The following is a 16608-nucleotide window of genomic DNA, read 5'->3' on the forward strand; positions in this document are numbered from 1 at the left end:
GAGGTGTACTTCACTTGGCTGGGCAATGTTTGCTCTAGCAATGTTGTGAAGTGTTTCCTGAGGGTTGTCAGGTCTTCTTTGAGGCAGCAGGGCATTTCCTGAGGTTGGGCAGGACTAGCAGGGTCACTCTGAAGCAAAGGAGTACTTCCCAATGGCAGACATGACTGGCAGGTCCACACCACAATTGATGCAGACTTCCCATGGCCAGGCAGATATTCTGGTGTTTCTGTGCTTTGGAGTTCTTCTGGGGTGGACGGTTCTAGGCAGTTGCTCCATGCGAATGAAGCACCTCCCAAGGGCAGGAGTGGCTGGACAGGCTTCTGGGAAACAAGGGTGCACTTCCCCAAGGTGTCTGAAACTGGAAGGACTGTCCCCCGATGGAGGCAGATTTCCCTTGGCAGGGGAGATCTTGCTCTGGCATTTCTGGGACATGGAGCTTTTCCAGTGGGGAGGCTGTGCTGGGCAGCTGCTTTGCAGGAGTTTAGCACCTCTTGAGGATGGGAGCAGCTAGCCAGGCTGCTGGGAGACAAAGGGGTGCTTCCTCAGGGCAGCCAGAACTGGCAAGACTGCCTCACAATAGAGACAGGTTTCCTGCAGCCAGGCAGAGCTTGCTCTGGTGTTTCTGGGCCATGGATCTCTTCAAGGGGGCAGACAGTGCTGGGCAGCTGCTCTGCAGGAGTGCAGCACTTCCCGAGGGTGTGTGTGGCTAGCTGGGCCACTGAGAGACAAAGAGGTGCTTCCCCAGGGCAGTGGGAACTGGCAGGACCAGCCCACAAGAGAGGCAGTTTTTCCGTGGCCACGCAGAACTTGCTCTGGCATTTCTGGGCTACAGGGCTGTTCCAGGGTGCTGGTAGTGCTGGGAGCTTCTCCTTGGGGGCGTAACCCCTCCAGAGGGTGGGCAGGCCAGGGTGGGGTAAGCCCTGAGGTGGTCATCTTTCCATTAGTGTTGAGGCCATCCCTCAAGGATGGCAAGAAACCTCAGGTCAGGCACATGTGTGGTGTAGGGGGAGGGGTGGTGCACTGCTAAGCACTTTTCTCTGCTAGGTGGTGCACCAGCATGCTCGCTGTTGCACAAGGAGTATTCTATGGTGTCCCACCCCTCATCCTCTCCCCTCCCCAACACTGGCACCTTGTTTCTCCTGTGGGTCCAGCAATTCTCCCAGGTTTCCTCTGTTGTGGCTTTCCACTCCCCGGCCCTTAGCATATTGCTCCCTCCACCTGTGATGTACCACTTCATAAACCCCCAGGCTGTCTCCACACCACCAACCCCAGCCCAATCCCAGGGATTAACCTCCAGGGTCTTGGTGCCTAGCCACCACCCAAGCATCTAGGTTTTTGGTGACTGTGTCAGAAGTTCAGCCCTCACTCTGCTATTCATATCTCAGACCTACTGCTGTGCTCTTCTTGGTATCTGGAGATCCCTCCAACTCAGTTGATCTTTCCATCGATTAGGTGACTTTCCAGGGTGTGGGTTCCCTTTCTCCTCCATGGTTCCATTTTGGGAGTGCCCATCCGGTCCCAATTCCCCTTCTCTCACTCTCCTCTTTTCTCTTGTTTTACCCAGTTATGTCATGAGATTCTTGCCATTATTGGAAGTTTAAGTTCTTCTGCCAGCATTTAGTTGCTGCTCTGTGCAAGTTGCTTAAAATATAGATGGATTTTTTTTTGTTGTGTCTCCCAAGTAAAGGCCATCTTGCCTCCTGCTTCAGTATAATTTTTTGTTTATTTTATATTAAAAATGTTCTCACATGGAAGATTTTAGTCATTCTGTTTTTTCCTTTTGTTATAAAATTTCACTATGATATGCTTTGCAGTATAGATGTTTAACCTTTAAGCAACTGTCAAAGCTTGACCAAATCATTTATAGAAGTTTGTATTCCCATCAGCAATTTATGAAATTTACAAGGGACCTTCTTCTCTCCGATGTAAGCATTTGATATTTTTAATTTTTGTTATTCATAGTGAGCAGATGGCCTTTACTTGGGAGACTGTTTTTTTGGCCCTTTAGCAACCTGTGCTTCTAGGGATTTAAATTTGCTTTTCATTATTCATCATTTAATTTTTGGTAATAATTAATATTGTTGCCTTACTCTCAGAAGGAAACTAAATGACAAATTCTGTAAATTGTGTCAATTTCTAGCAAGTAAGTCACTTTAACAAAGACTTTATATCATTTTCCTCATTTTCTAGCTTCACTCTCTTCCCATTTTTCACACATGGCTCTTCATCACTCTTTTCTTTCAGACCATAATATTCAATAACATATCCAAAGTAAGTAAAATTAATTTTAATTCCTCATTCCATCTTCCTCACAATGCTAATGTATAGTGGTGATCTATGGGATTGCTGATGGGTTGGTGCTGGTGCAGAATTGAAGAGGAAGACATTTCTCTGGATTTTTATTGCCTTCTTTCAATTTTTATTGATTTATTCCTTTACTACTAGACAATATTTTTCAGTATATTTTAAACATAATTTGGCATTTTATGAGTTCCCATTGTATCTTAGCAGAAATGAATCTGATTAGCATACATGAGGATGCAGGTTTAATCCCCAGCCTTGCTTAATGGTTTAGGGACCCAGCATTGCCATGATCTGTGGTAGATCACAGATGTAGCTTGGATCTGACATTGCTGTGGCTGTGGCATAGGCCAGTGACTACAGATCCAGTTTGACACCAAGCCTGGGAATATCCATGTGCCACGAATGTGGTCCTGAAAAGCAAAGTAATAATAATGGTAATAATAATTTTGCATTTTCATGAGGTTGAACACTGCTAATTTATTTTTGATATTTTTGGTTTTTTGTTCATTTTTGTAGATGTATAAGAAAAGTCTTGTTTGACTTAATCTTCAATTTTTCAACTACAAAATTTAGTTAACTTATTTAAGATTTTGTTTATATTATGGTAATGATAGAATTTGTATTGATTAAGATATTTCTCATTTCATTTTAATACATTTATGGCAACAATGAAAAAGAAAGTGGCAATTCTAATCCTTGTTTTAATTAGTCAATTATGTTCATTAGCAATTGATATATTATTAGAAAAGGCTTGTTTTATTTGGAAGAGTGACTGATGACTGAGAACAGGTGTTTGATGTAAATCTACCATTTCAAATGGAAAATATATACAAATTTCAAATCCTATCAATGGCAACTTAATTGACAGTTACCCATGTACATTAAAAAAACGATTATTTTTATGCTGTCAGTGTTGACCAGGAACTAGTTAAACTAGTTGACTGGTTTGTGATATTCCCTGGTTTTTCTAATGCTGCCTTCAAGCTAAGTAGTATGAATAAACATATTCACACATGCCTATACATAAACCTCAGGTTTTGGAGCATTTTTCATAATTTTCAGAAAATTACATTTAGGTCTTTAATCCATTTTGAGTTAATTTTGTGTATGGTGTTAATGTTCTAATTTCTCCATTTTCACTGCCTCCTTTGTCACAGATTAATTTACCTGATTGAGTTATTTCTGATCTTTCTATTATTTTAGATTGATATATATTTCTGTTTTTGTGCCAGTATCATACCATTTTGATAACTGTAGCTTTGTAATATGATTTGAAACCATTTTGCTTATCAGGATTGCTTTGGCTATTTGGGGCCTCTGTGTTTCCAAACACACTTTAAAATATTTTGTTCCAGTTCTGTTAAAAATGAAAATTTGATAGAGATTTCATTGACTCTAGATTGCCTTGGGTAGTATATCCATTTTGGCAATGTTGATTCTTCCAATCCAAATGCATTGTATATTTTTTCCATCTGTTTGTGTCATCTTTGATTTTTTTTTATCAGCACCTTATAGTTGTCAGAGTATAGGTTTTTGTCTCTTTAGGTAGGTTTATTCCCAGGTATTTTATTCTTTTTGATATGATGGTAAATGGGATTGTTTCCCTAATATCCCTTTCTGATCTTTCATTGTTATGCACAGAAATGCATTTGATTTCTGTGTATTAATTTTGTATTCTGCATTTTTACCAAATTCATTGATGAATTCTAACAGTTTTCTGGTAGCAACCTTAGGATTTTCTACATATAGTATCATGTCATCTGCAAACAGTGATACTTTTACTTCTTTCTTTCCAATTTGGATTCCTTTTATTTCTTTTTCTTCTCTAATTGCTGTGGCTATGACTTCCAAAACTATGTTGAATAGAAGTGGGGTGAGTGGACATCCTTGTCTTCTTCCTGATCTTAGTGGGAATTCTTTCAGCTTTTAACCATTAAGAAAGATGTTACATGTGGGTTTGTCATGTATAAACTCAAAATGGATTAAAAAATTAAATGTAAGACAAGATACTAGAAAATTCCAGTAAAATATAGGCCACACTCTCTGACATAAACTGCAGCAATATCTTCTTATATCCAATTCCTAGAGTAATAACAATTAAAACAAAAATAAACAAATTGTACTTAATTAAACCTCAATGGTTTTGCCCAGGAAAGGAAACCTAAACAAAATAAAAAGAAAACCCACAGAATTGGAGAAAATATTTGCAAATGAACCAACTGACAAGGGATTTAATTTCCAAAATATACAAACACCTCTTGCACATCAATATAAAAAAATCAAATAATTGGCATAAGATCTAAATAGACATTTCCCCAAGAAGACATATGGATAGCCAAAAAAAAAAAAAACATGAAAATATGTTCAGCATCACTAATTACTAGAGAGATGCAAATATAATATACTATGAGGTATCACCTTACACTAGCCAGAATGGCTGTCATCAAAAAGTCTGCAAATAATAAATGCTGGAAAAGATGTGGAGAAAATGGTACCCTCTAATACTGTTAGTGGGAATGTCATTTGGTGCAACCATGATGGAAAACAGTATGGAGGTTCCTCAAAAAGCTAAAAATAGAGTTACTATATGATCCAGCAATTCCACTCCTGGCATCTCTCCAGAGAAATGTATTATTCAGAAAGATACATGTACCCCAATATTTGTTGCAGCACTATTTACAATATCCAAGACATGGAAGTTACCTAAATTTCCACTAACAGAGGAATGGATAAAGAAGATGTGGTACATATATTCAATAGAATATTACTCAGACATAAAAAGAAGGAAATAAAGCCATTTGTAGCAACATGGATGAATCTAGAAACTATCATACTAAGTGAAGTTAGTCAGTGAAAGACAAACATTGCGTGTTATCACCTATATGTGGAATCTAAAAAAGGAAAAAAATGAAGTCATTTGCAGGACAGAAACAAACTCATGGATTTTGAAAAACTTAGGGTTACCAAAAGGGACAGATTGAAGAGTGGGAGAAATACACTGGGGTTTTTGGATTAGCATATGCACACTGAGATATATGGAACAATTGGCCAATGGGGACCTGCTGTATAATGCAGAGAACTCTACTCAGTATTCTGTGATAATCTATGGTGGAAAAAATCTGGAAAAGAATAGATATGTGTATACATATGATTGGGTCACTTTATTGTATGGGAGAAATGATCACATATTTTTAAATTAACTATACTTCAATAAAACTTAAAAGAGACTATAACCTTCTCCTTCTTTGAAGGTGTCACTACAACTCACACTATGGAAAGTTAAAAAAGTAAATTAGTTGTCGTTAAAGCAAATACACATTGAGAGCTGGGATTATAATCCCATGTATGTCTCTAATACTTTGGAATAATTTTATTTCACCAGGAGTACTTCTACCTGAGGACATATTTAGATGCCTCTGGTGAAGGGATGAAGGATGCAAATCATTCATAAATTAAGAAAATATGAAAGCTATGTCAAAACAATAAATAGCTAAAAAGATATTTTACATTTCAGTTAATCACTTACAGTATGCCTCTGGTGAAGGGATGCCTCTGGTGAAGGGATGAAGGATGCAAATCGTCCATAAATTAAGAAAATATGAAAGCTATGTCAAAACAATAAATAGCTAAAAAGATATTTTACATTTCAGTTAATCACTTACAGTATATCTTTCAACAAAATATTCTCTCAATTACTTTTTTTGCATTTTGAGGCATTTAGCACCATCTGGCTTCAATTTCTTCCATTTTCTCCTTTCCTAGCTAGGAAATTTTAATCATTTGGGAATTAAAATAGATGCTGTATAAGTATCTCATATTTCTGCAGGTAATTAAAGCATCTGGATTCATTTTTTTTTCCATTCCCAAATCTTGTTTGAAGAAGTGGCAGATCACTTGTATTTTTCCTTGCAGTAAAATTCTTTTGGAAGTAATGGCTTGAGTTCTAATAAATATCTTGCAAATAAATTTTCTGGCTTTTGGAATATGACAGAATTTATCATTTGTTCTTTTCCACAAAAATGTGTAGTACTTAGCTGTATGCTATTGATTCCAAAAACTATGATTTGTCATTATTTATTATAAAGTAGTGGAGAGATATGTCAGAAAATGGGTTATTTTGAAAACTCCAGAACAAAGATGACTAGTGTTTTTATTACTTGCATTCTTATTTTTTCTCATGGATCTGATATAATACAAATATTTTCTAAAAAAATAATTTCCATATGTAGGAGAAATAACCTAGAAAAATACAGTTATATTAATTGTTCACTTATTATGTCATCATGTTAAAAACACAGGCAACCCACTTACCCATAGTGAAGTATATACTTTATGGAGCACTTTCCCATTATCATTGTATTTAAGATGGGCTCTTGAGGAATGTCTACATGCAGTCATTAGATAACAGGCAAATTTCAAAAAATGGAGCTGCTGTGCATTAAATTTAAAAAGCAAAGTTTTCTTTTCAAAAGTTTCCATTTCTCACAGATATTTGTATATCACACAGATTCCATCCTGACACTGCATGAATGTCATAGGCAGCCTAAACCTCAGAGCAATGGATCACTTGCTAATTGCATGACCAGCCAAGAACAGCTCCCAAAATCTTTTTCCTTCAGAAGGGGTTGCCTCTTAGCCATTGCCAGAGTCTCTGGTGAATAACTCACTATGCATCTGTTGATTATGAAATCTCATGTCATTACAATACTAATTTACAGGGAATGAAATTATAAACAAGGTGATTACTGAGAGTAATTTATGATCTATGTAATTATATAGCTATCAAAGTAGTGCTGGCAATGGAATTGTGTAGATGAAGGCTGCACTTCTGTCTGGTCTACTGAGTCTGTTAATTGTCCATAGCTGCAAATATTTTTTGGACTGCAAGATCAGCAATCCTCACTTTGGAGACCCCAGTTAGAACTGGTTATAATTACCTACCTAACTGAAAATGTTGCCTTTTGGCTTTGAAGACCTTAAGATCATGGAAAATTACTACTCAGCCTTTTGGTCAATGGAGAACATGTCTTTCATTCAGAGAGAAAAAAAAAAACCTAATGAAACAGGACTAAGTAATAAAATACATAGGTGTAAGCATTTCTATCTAAACATATATCTCTATATTTTAATACTTGTATTACTTAATAAAAATAACAGTAGTAGCAAGTTAACTTAGTATTGTTATAAAGAAAATTAAACATAAAGAAAATCTACTTTGTACTTTATTAATAAATTAGACTTTTAACTGTGGTTCTGTTAAGCTAATCCCAGCACTTAACAGCTTGTGAAGGAGCTCATGTTTGTAAACAATCAGATGGAGGTGAAATATTCCAGAATATTTTAATCTGTTGCCAAAATATGTGAACAAAGCAGAGCAGACTATTAAATCCAAAGGTTTTGTTTACACAGCTATAATATGATATAGTGGGCTTCTTTCCCACACCCGCTCCCAACAGAATCAGTAGTTGTGTTGCTCTTTTGATTTTCTAGGTATTGCCTGCAAAGCATAGGTTCTTTTTAATATATTGGAACAGCTTGTGTGCAGATAATCTGAAAGTTTTAATACACAAAGATATGTAAAACATACTGCCTATATATATATGGGTCAGAATGCATTGTAAACTTTATTTTTATCTCCCTTTATTGTCATGCATGTAGTTGACTAATGGAATGTGGAACTGTTGTCCCCTTTCATTTTCTGCTATTTCTAGGATCAGATATATCTCTATATCTACATGAGAGTCCTTACTGAACAATAGCAAAGATTGTAATACATTTCTATTTTCCTTTGAACCAGGGAGTGGTCAAAGAGTAGAAGGTTTTGTTACCAAGATTTGGCATATATATATATATATATATATATATATATATATGTTATCCCCACTGCTAGGAAATAATTGATTTATTTTTAAGTTTTGAGTTAAAATAAAAGTGGTGTAAAATAAAAGTGGTACTACAGTTAAGTAGAATTTTATGTATCTACCAGTGGGACAAGGATTAGCTGTATTTACAAATTTTAAGTTCCTACTATGTGCCAAATATGTAATTTTATCATAGGCTATAACATAACATAGTAATTTGATAGTAATTTCTGTTGGACATCAGGAAATAATACTGTTGAAAGGAGTTCCTGAGAAATCTGGGTATAGGAAAATTAGTCTTTTTCCTAAAATTGATGAAATCATGTAATTAGCAACCAGTGAAGATTTTTTGGAAAGCAATTTGTCAATTTTATCAAAGCCATGTTGTGCCTTCAATTTGACTTAAGGAAATAAGTAGAGATTTAATGTCAGAAAGGTGTTCATATAAAACATTATTAATAGTAAAAGATTACAGACAACCTAAATTTCATTTCATGGAAGAAGGTTTTTGTAAACTATAATATGTAATTAAGATATAATTTGAAGTGAAATGAACAAAGTGAAACACTGTATTACAATAATAACTTCAAGCTCAATAAACATACAGAAAATTTCAAAGAAATGTAAAAGAGAAAAATAAAAAGTGAATGGGTTACATTGGTAAAATGATGCATAGTTTTACTTTAAAAGTACAATTATTGGAATTCCCACTGTATAACAGCAGGTTGAGGATCTAGTGTTGTTTACGTGGTGGCTCAGGTCACTGCTGAGTTGCAAATTTGATTTCTGGCCCAGTGCAGTGCGTTAAGGATCCAATTTATCTGCAGCTGTGGCTCAGACTTGATCCTTGGCCTGGAAAATTCCATATGCTTTGGGTATGGCCAAAAAAATCTAATTATTAAAGATTTATTTGTGTAACACTTATTACAGTATATTTTAAGATAAAGCAAATGTTGCTTTCCCCTCCAAATTCCCATTGAAGTCTGCAATTCTTAAAGACTTTATTTGATCATAGAACCTTAATTTTCCAGGGAGGATCCAGAGCTCTGCTTTACTTGGCAAGCTTTAAATTGACCAGGATTTCCCCAAGTCTCATTTGTTTGACCACAATCTGCTGCCAGCTTTGGTGCATTCAGGCAGATTTAGAAGATGCCTGCACTTCCTGTAGTTCTTTGTTTGTAGCAGTACAGCCAAAATTGTAGAGCTTATGAGGGAAGTGCTTTTGTAGTCAGGTAGCTGAAATTGTTTGGTCAAAAGGAGACAATCAAAGCCAGCATTTACTAAGGTTAATAAAAATTTACAGTGGGCAATTCTATCTAAAGAATCTCTCTTGTGTTTGTGATCTAGGTTATTGGAAATATAGCTTCAGTTTTGCAGGGTTCTAATACAAACTGATTTTCACGTAGTGTGGGTCACTGTGCTGTAGAAAGCCGAAGAAAATAGAAAATAAGTGGAAGTTAAATTTCATGAGAAAAGTATCAATTTATAATGTCAAATAGTTTACTTTTAACTCTAGGTGAAAATTTGGAGTCACATTTTATTTATTGATAATGTGTCATATTTCAGAATAACATTGATGTCACTTTTCCAGTGTACAAGCATGCAAATCTCTGTAGTCTTATACAGAGAAGGCTTTAATTGATTTCACATTGGTTAATTGAATTCAAACACACACTAATTTTCTTACTAATATGAATAAAATCACCATGTATTTTCTTAACTCTGCATTATTTTCCATGTTCATGAAGTACTTTGGACATGGAAAACTTGCATCCTCTCCCACCTTAGAATCATTTTTCTCTCTCCTACCCACTTCTCTCCCACGTCTAAAATATATGCAGATTTTTCCCCACTCCATTTTTTCCCCAGTGGATTTAGGATGCAAGTGTATTTCAATATATTCTACAGCATTCTATTCCATTACTATAGGCTTTCAAAAAATAGGCTTAGATTGGCCTGGGAGTAAAAAAGGATACCTTAAACCTCTCATGCTATAAACAGAAAAATACAAGCCATATCAAATTAGCTTATCCTTCCCACTTAAGTGAAAAAATAATAACAAGAAATTGTAACTGAAATTCATCACGACTCTTCCTATTAAACAAAATATCTTCATCTTCATGCTTTATCTCTCCCTATCATTTTTTTTCTCTCTCAGGCATTCTCATAAGGAAAGATTTCTCTTAATTCCCTTGATGTGCTGGGTACAAACATGTATTCGCAATGCAGCAATAAGACTTTTTGAAAAGTCTATATCCTATAGTTATGTTCTATCTTGTGCTTCTGGGAAAAAAGCCACTATTCTTTTTTTTTAAATTTGATTATATACAGTTTACTTCTGTTATTATACTTCTTATACACTCTCTGTTGAGTTTGTATTGGAGAGGGGTAGGTGGTATTTTAAAATATGCTCATACACCTTAGGTAGAAAAGGGGAATTTGCCTTTCAGTTCTCAGTTCACTCTTCCCCAATGTGGTTGCTATAAAACTTTTAATTTCCTTCTTTCTCATTTCCTGAGAGGAATCAAAAAAAAAACCCTTTTAACAAGGGATGTTGATATGAACATGCAGAGTTTTTACCTGAGAAGTTTTTGCCACTCTACTCCTGTAAAAATATTTAACATCCTAGCTGCTAAGAAAAGGCTATTTAAATATAGACATGATTTTCATAGCAGTTTAACTGGATGCATTCAATTGAATAACCAAGAAAACTGTGCAATACATGATTTGGGAAAAGTAGGTCCCAAAATGAAGGATATCATTTAACAGGAAACTTTCTCAAAAAAAGGTCAGCTTTTCACATGCCTTTCTGATATGTATTGATACTTTAAATATCCCTTCACTTCAGGCCAGTTGACAGTGTTTTTTGTATCTGTCATATGTCATGTTAAGTTATAAGAGCATTTGTCATCCTATTTAAAAGAAATGTATAATTTCTCTATTTTTTTATTTTCTTCTATATTTTGTTTTTCATTTTTTAAAAAATGTTTTATTGGAGTTCCCATCATGGCTCAGTGGTTAACGAATCTGACTAGGAACCATGAGGTTGCAGGTTCGATCCCTGGCCTTGCTCAGTGGGTTAAGGATCTGGTGTTGCCGTGAGCTGTGGTGTAGGTTGCAAATGTGACTTGGATCCTGAGTTGCTGTGGCTCTGGTGTAGACTGGCAGCTATGGCTCCAATTTGACCCCTAGCCTGGAAATTTCCATATTCCATGAGAGTGGCCCAAGAAATGGCAAAAAGACAAAAAAAAATGTTTTCTTCCCCAGATTTTTATTTCATTAACACAATGTTGAATTATTTCCATCTGGCATGTTTAGGAAATTGCCTAGAATTATGGAGACCAATCCAAAAACTAATTTGTTATGTTATTGGTTAGTCGTGGCCCTCTGGTTCCTTTACTCTCGTGGGGTTTGTAAAGATAGTTGTTGCTAATTTGCAATCCTTTTATTTAAAGGGAGAGCAATTGCTGATATTTCTGCATAGAAAGAAATATTGATATCCAAACAAATAAACTAGGAATACCTGTATCCTGGTCCAAACTTTGAAGCCAGTTATGGTAGATAGAGATATCATGTATACCATGTATACAAAGGAATACATATATCATGTATACTATATACACAATGTATACAAAGGAATACAAAAAGTGAAATGTTTATAACTGCGTATCATTACTGTGGAATTATTGCTCCTGAAAGAGAGAACTTCCATAAATGTATGATAAGCTGGAAGCACATCACCAAAGACTAGTACTAAACATAATCTTCAGGTTTAGACTGGGAGAAAAAGTATAATGGCGCAAGCAAAGACAAGAATGAGAAAATGAATGAAGTGCAATTGAGAAGGAACAATATGGCTAAAAGTAGTTTTCTCCTATTTGTGGTCCTTAGGGGATTCCTAATATGACAAGGCAGGCTGAGAATAACAAGATCTTCAAAATACAAATGTAATAGTGATGAATAGACCCTTTAATAATTTATAATGATTACTGCAAAGGAAGTAAATGGAAGTGTACATACAGTAATAAAATTTATTTGTATCCTAAGCATGCATGCCACGTCACATGTACTGTAGTACATATAAAACAGTGAAACAATTAAATTCTCTGCATTGCTGCTACCAGAGGGATTTTTTTGGTTCTAAATAAGAAGTACCATGGCATTCTTGTCATTGTTCTCTAAGGAAAAAAAGCAAAATAATTTGAAATGAGCAAGGAGGATGATTGTAGCACATGTGAAAAATCGGTTATCTTTACCTATTAGTCTTTGAGCCACTCCATAACTCTATAAATCATAGAAAAACTGATAGTACTACAAATCATGCTCATCTATAAGATTGCAAATAAATTTTTCCTGGTTGCAGTGTATCACTTATTCCTTGGAGATAATTACCAGTTGCCCCCATTTGTACATTCATTTCAGTGTTTGTGATCATTTGTTTTCTCAGTGTATGTTTGAATTTTTCTTTGAACCAATTATAATATTTTACTGTCTCCTTCAATAATGGGATAAATATTTGGTATATGTTAATTTTATATTTGTAATAGATCTTTTTTTTGGTCTTTTTAAGGCCTCACCCATGCCATATGGAATTTCCCAGGCTATGTCACAGCCACAGCAACACCAGATTTAAGCTGCAGCTGCAACTTACACTACAGTTTACAGCAGTACCAGATCCTCAAAGAAGTGAGCAAGGCCAGAGATCAAATGTGCATCCTCATAGATAATAGTCAGATTCATTTCTGCTGAACCATGACAGGAAATCCCAGTAATAGACTTTTAATCTTTCCAAACTTTAATTAGAGTATTTACTTTCTTATGACCTCTTTCTTCTCCAAAGATGTTGACACAGTCAGAGAAATTAGATTAGAGAGCAATGCTGATACATGGGGAAACAAAAGTGACCTGTTCTTGTACTAATAAGCAAAATTTCCAGGAAATCAAATTGATAAATCCAGTTTCAAGTGGGCATTGAACTAAGTCTTATGGGAGAATGATTCACCCAGGTTGTGTGAAATATAAATGAGTGGTATGGAAAGTACAAAGAGAATAGAAGTATATGGAAAAGATTTCAGTTGGACAGCTATCTTTAGCCAGAGTTACTACAGTTTTCACCAATCACTTATTGAGAGAAAAAAGTGAGATTTTTTACATTTATTTATACATATTTTTACATGTGGTTTAGGTTATATAATCCAGAATTAATTCCATTATTATCAACATACCATCCAGTTGTCAAAAGCTCTAAATTAAATAATTCTTCCATGGTTATTATAGATACTTGAATAAGATCTGCTTTTTCTAATTATGCATTATTGTCTCCTGCATGTATAAAACCTAATAAGTAGTACTTATAAAAGCCTACCTTAGCAAGACATATCAATCCAAGCAGGCTTCATATTGTTTTGGCATTTAGATTATGTTTTTTAAAAAAGGAAGCAAAATGATTTAATACTGAAAAATTATGATATTACTCTGATATTTCTGTGCATTTAGCTGTCAACTCTATAGACAAATTTTGTCATGGCCAATCATTATATTTTATTATGTATTTTCAAAGTCTTAATTCATATTCTAGTTCACTTTGTTCCATTCCATCCTGTGGCTAGTGGATTATATTCAGATTTATAAACAAGAACAGGCAAGTCTTTGCCAATTGGATTTGGAACACAATATTCTTTCTATTACTCAAGGGCATATATAACAGGAGATGGAAATCACTGGGAGTTACCTTAAATACTGCCTACCACAACTTATACATAAATAAGTGTTATTTAATCCATTGCTATACCTGAACAACTATCATGGTATTCTCATAACTTTTAGTTCCCTAAATTAATGTATAATTGGACAATATATATTTTGTTAATCAACTCAGTGTTAAATTACCAACTATGCAAGTTTGTCATACCTGAGATGAGGATAGATATATGACTAAGTCCTTGATTAAAGACTGAGGTTACAGAATTTGTAAATAAAACAGAAATGAAAATATATTTTCATGTGAAAATAAAAAATCCAAAGTGAAAAATCAAAAAAATCCATATTAAAAAAATTCTTGAGCTTGCGTCTACAAGAGAAAAATTGTCCTCTTGAAATGAAATTGAAAATGTCTGGATTATTAAATACTGCATTTAATTTAATGAAGAGAACACATTTATCTTCCTAGTGAAGTTACTTTTTAAGAAGTTTTTCAGGTATGATTAAGTCGCTAACAAGTCTGGTTAAAAGAAAGGATTCAATTCTAGGTGAAAGACCCCTGAATTATCCCCAGGAAATTAAGGTTGATGGGCACAAATAAGGTGGGGCACCATAGACACTCGGACATTTCAGTCATTCATTTAAAAAAATGATAATCTTTATCCTGCTACTTTGCTGAGTTCATTGATCAGTTCAAGTAGTTTTTGTGTGGAGTCCTTAGGGTTTTCTACATATAGTATGTTGTCATCTGTATAGAGTGACAATTTTACCTCTTCTCCCAATTTGGATACATTTCATCTCTTTTATTTGTCTGAATATTGTGGTTAGGACTTCCAATATTATATTTAATTAGAGTTCTGAGAATGGGCAACCTTGTCTTGTTCCAGATTTTAGTGGTAAGATTTTCAGCTTTTCTCCACTGAGTATTTTGTTGGTGGTAGGTTTGTCATAAATGGCTTTTATTATGGTAAGATCTGTTCCTGCTACACTTGCTTTGGTAAGAGTTAATGTCACAAATGGATGTTGGATTTTGTCAAATGCTTTTTATGCACCTACTGAGATTACATTAAGAAATTGGTTGCATGTCTGTATGCTAAAAATGAAACATTAGAAAAGGAATATAAAAATATAATACCTTTTAAAATTACACCCCCCAAAATTAAATACCTAGGAATAAACCTGACCAAGGAGGTTTATATGCTGTGAAAAATAAAGCATTAATCAAGTATTTTAAAGAATATTACAAGACATGGAAATATAGTCCATGCTCTTGGATTAGAAGGATTAATACCATTATAAGGGTCATACTACCCAAAATAGTCTACAGATTTAATGCCATCACTATCAAGTTACCCATGACATTTTTCACAGAACTAGAACAAACAATCCAAAAGTTTATATGGAAACATAAAAGATCCAGAATTGCCAAAGAAATCCTAAGGAAAATAAAAACAAGCAGGAGGCACAACTCTCCCAGACTTCATACTATATTATGAAGCTACAGTAATTGAGACAGTATGGTACTGGTACAAAAACTGACATGCAGACCAATGGACAGAATAGAGAACCCAGAATCAAACCCAAATACCTATAGTAATATGTGGGAAAAGGGGGCAAAAATATAAAATGGCAAAAAGTCTCTTCATCCAGTGGTGCTGGCAAAACTGGACAGCTATGTGTAAATCAATGAAACCAAAACATACCCTCACACCATGCACAAAAATAAACTCAAAATGCTTAATGACTTAAAAATAAGACTCCATAAAACTCTTAGAAGAGAACATAGGCAAGACATTCTCTAACATAAATCATACAAAAGTTTTCTTAAGTCAGTCTCCCAAGGCAATAGAAATAAAAATAAAAATAAACCAAAAGGACATAATCAAAATTACAAGTTTTGCACAGCCAAAGATACCATTAAAAAAAAAAAAGACAAACTATGTAATTGGAGAAGATACTTGCAAATGATGCAACTGACAAGGGCTTAATCTCCAAAACATACAAACAACTAATAAAACTCAACAGCAAAACAAACAAAAAATGAAAAGAAAAAGCAAATGAGCAAAATAATGCCATTTGCAGTAACATGGATGGAACAAGAGACTCCTACTGAGTGAAGTAATTCAGAACAAGAAAGACAAATACCATATGATATCACTTATATCTGGAATCTAATACATGGCACAAACAAAATTGTCTACAGAAAAGAAAATCATGGACTTGGAGAATAGACTTGTGGTTGCCAAGGGGGAGGGGGAGGGAGTGGGATGGATTGGGAGCTTGGGGTTAATAGATGCAAACTATTGCATTTGGAACATATTAGCAATGATATCCTGCTGTGTAGCACTGGGAACTATGTCTATTCACTTATGATGGAACATGATAATGTGAGGAAAAAAGGTATACATGTATGTGTAACCAGGTCACCATGCTGTACAATAGAAAAAAAAATGCATTGGGGAAATAACACTAAAAATTTTTTAAAAAATCTCTTTAAATGTCAAAAGTAAAAGAAAAACGGGCAGAAAACCTAAATAGACATTTCTCCATAGAAGACAAATGCATAGCCAACAGGCATATGAAAAAATGCTCAACATCACTAATTACTAGAGAAATGCAAATCAAAACTACGATGAGGTACCACTTCACACAGGTAAGAATGTCCATCATTAGTAAATAAATAAATTCTGGAGAGGGTGTAGAGAAAAGGTAATCCTCCTACACAAATGTAAATTGTGCAACC

Source organism: Phacochoerus africanus, chromosome 14, assembly GCF_016906955.1.
Source record: "Phacochoerus africanus isolate WHEZ1 chromosome 14, ROS_Pafr_v1, whole genome shotgun sequence".
Classification (NCBI taxonomy): Eukaryota; Metazoa; Chordata; class Mammalia; order Artiodactyla; family Suidae; genus Phacochoerus; species Phacochoerus africanus.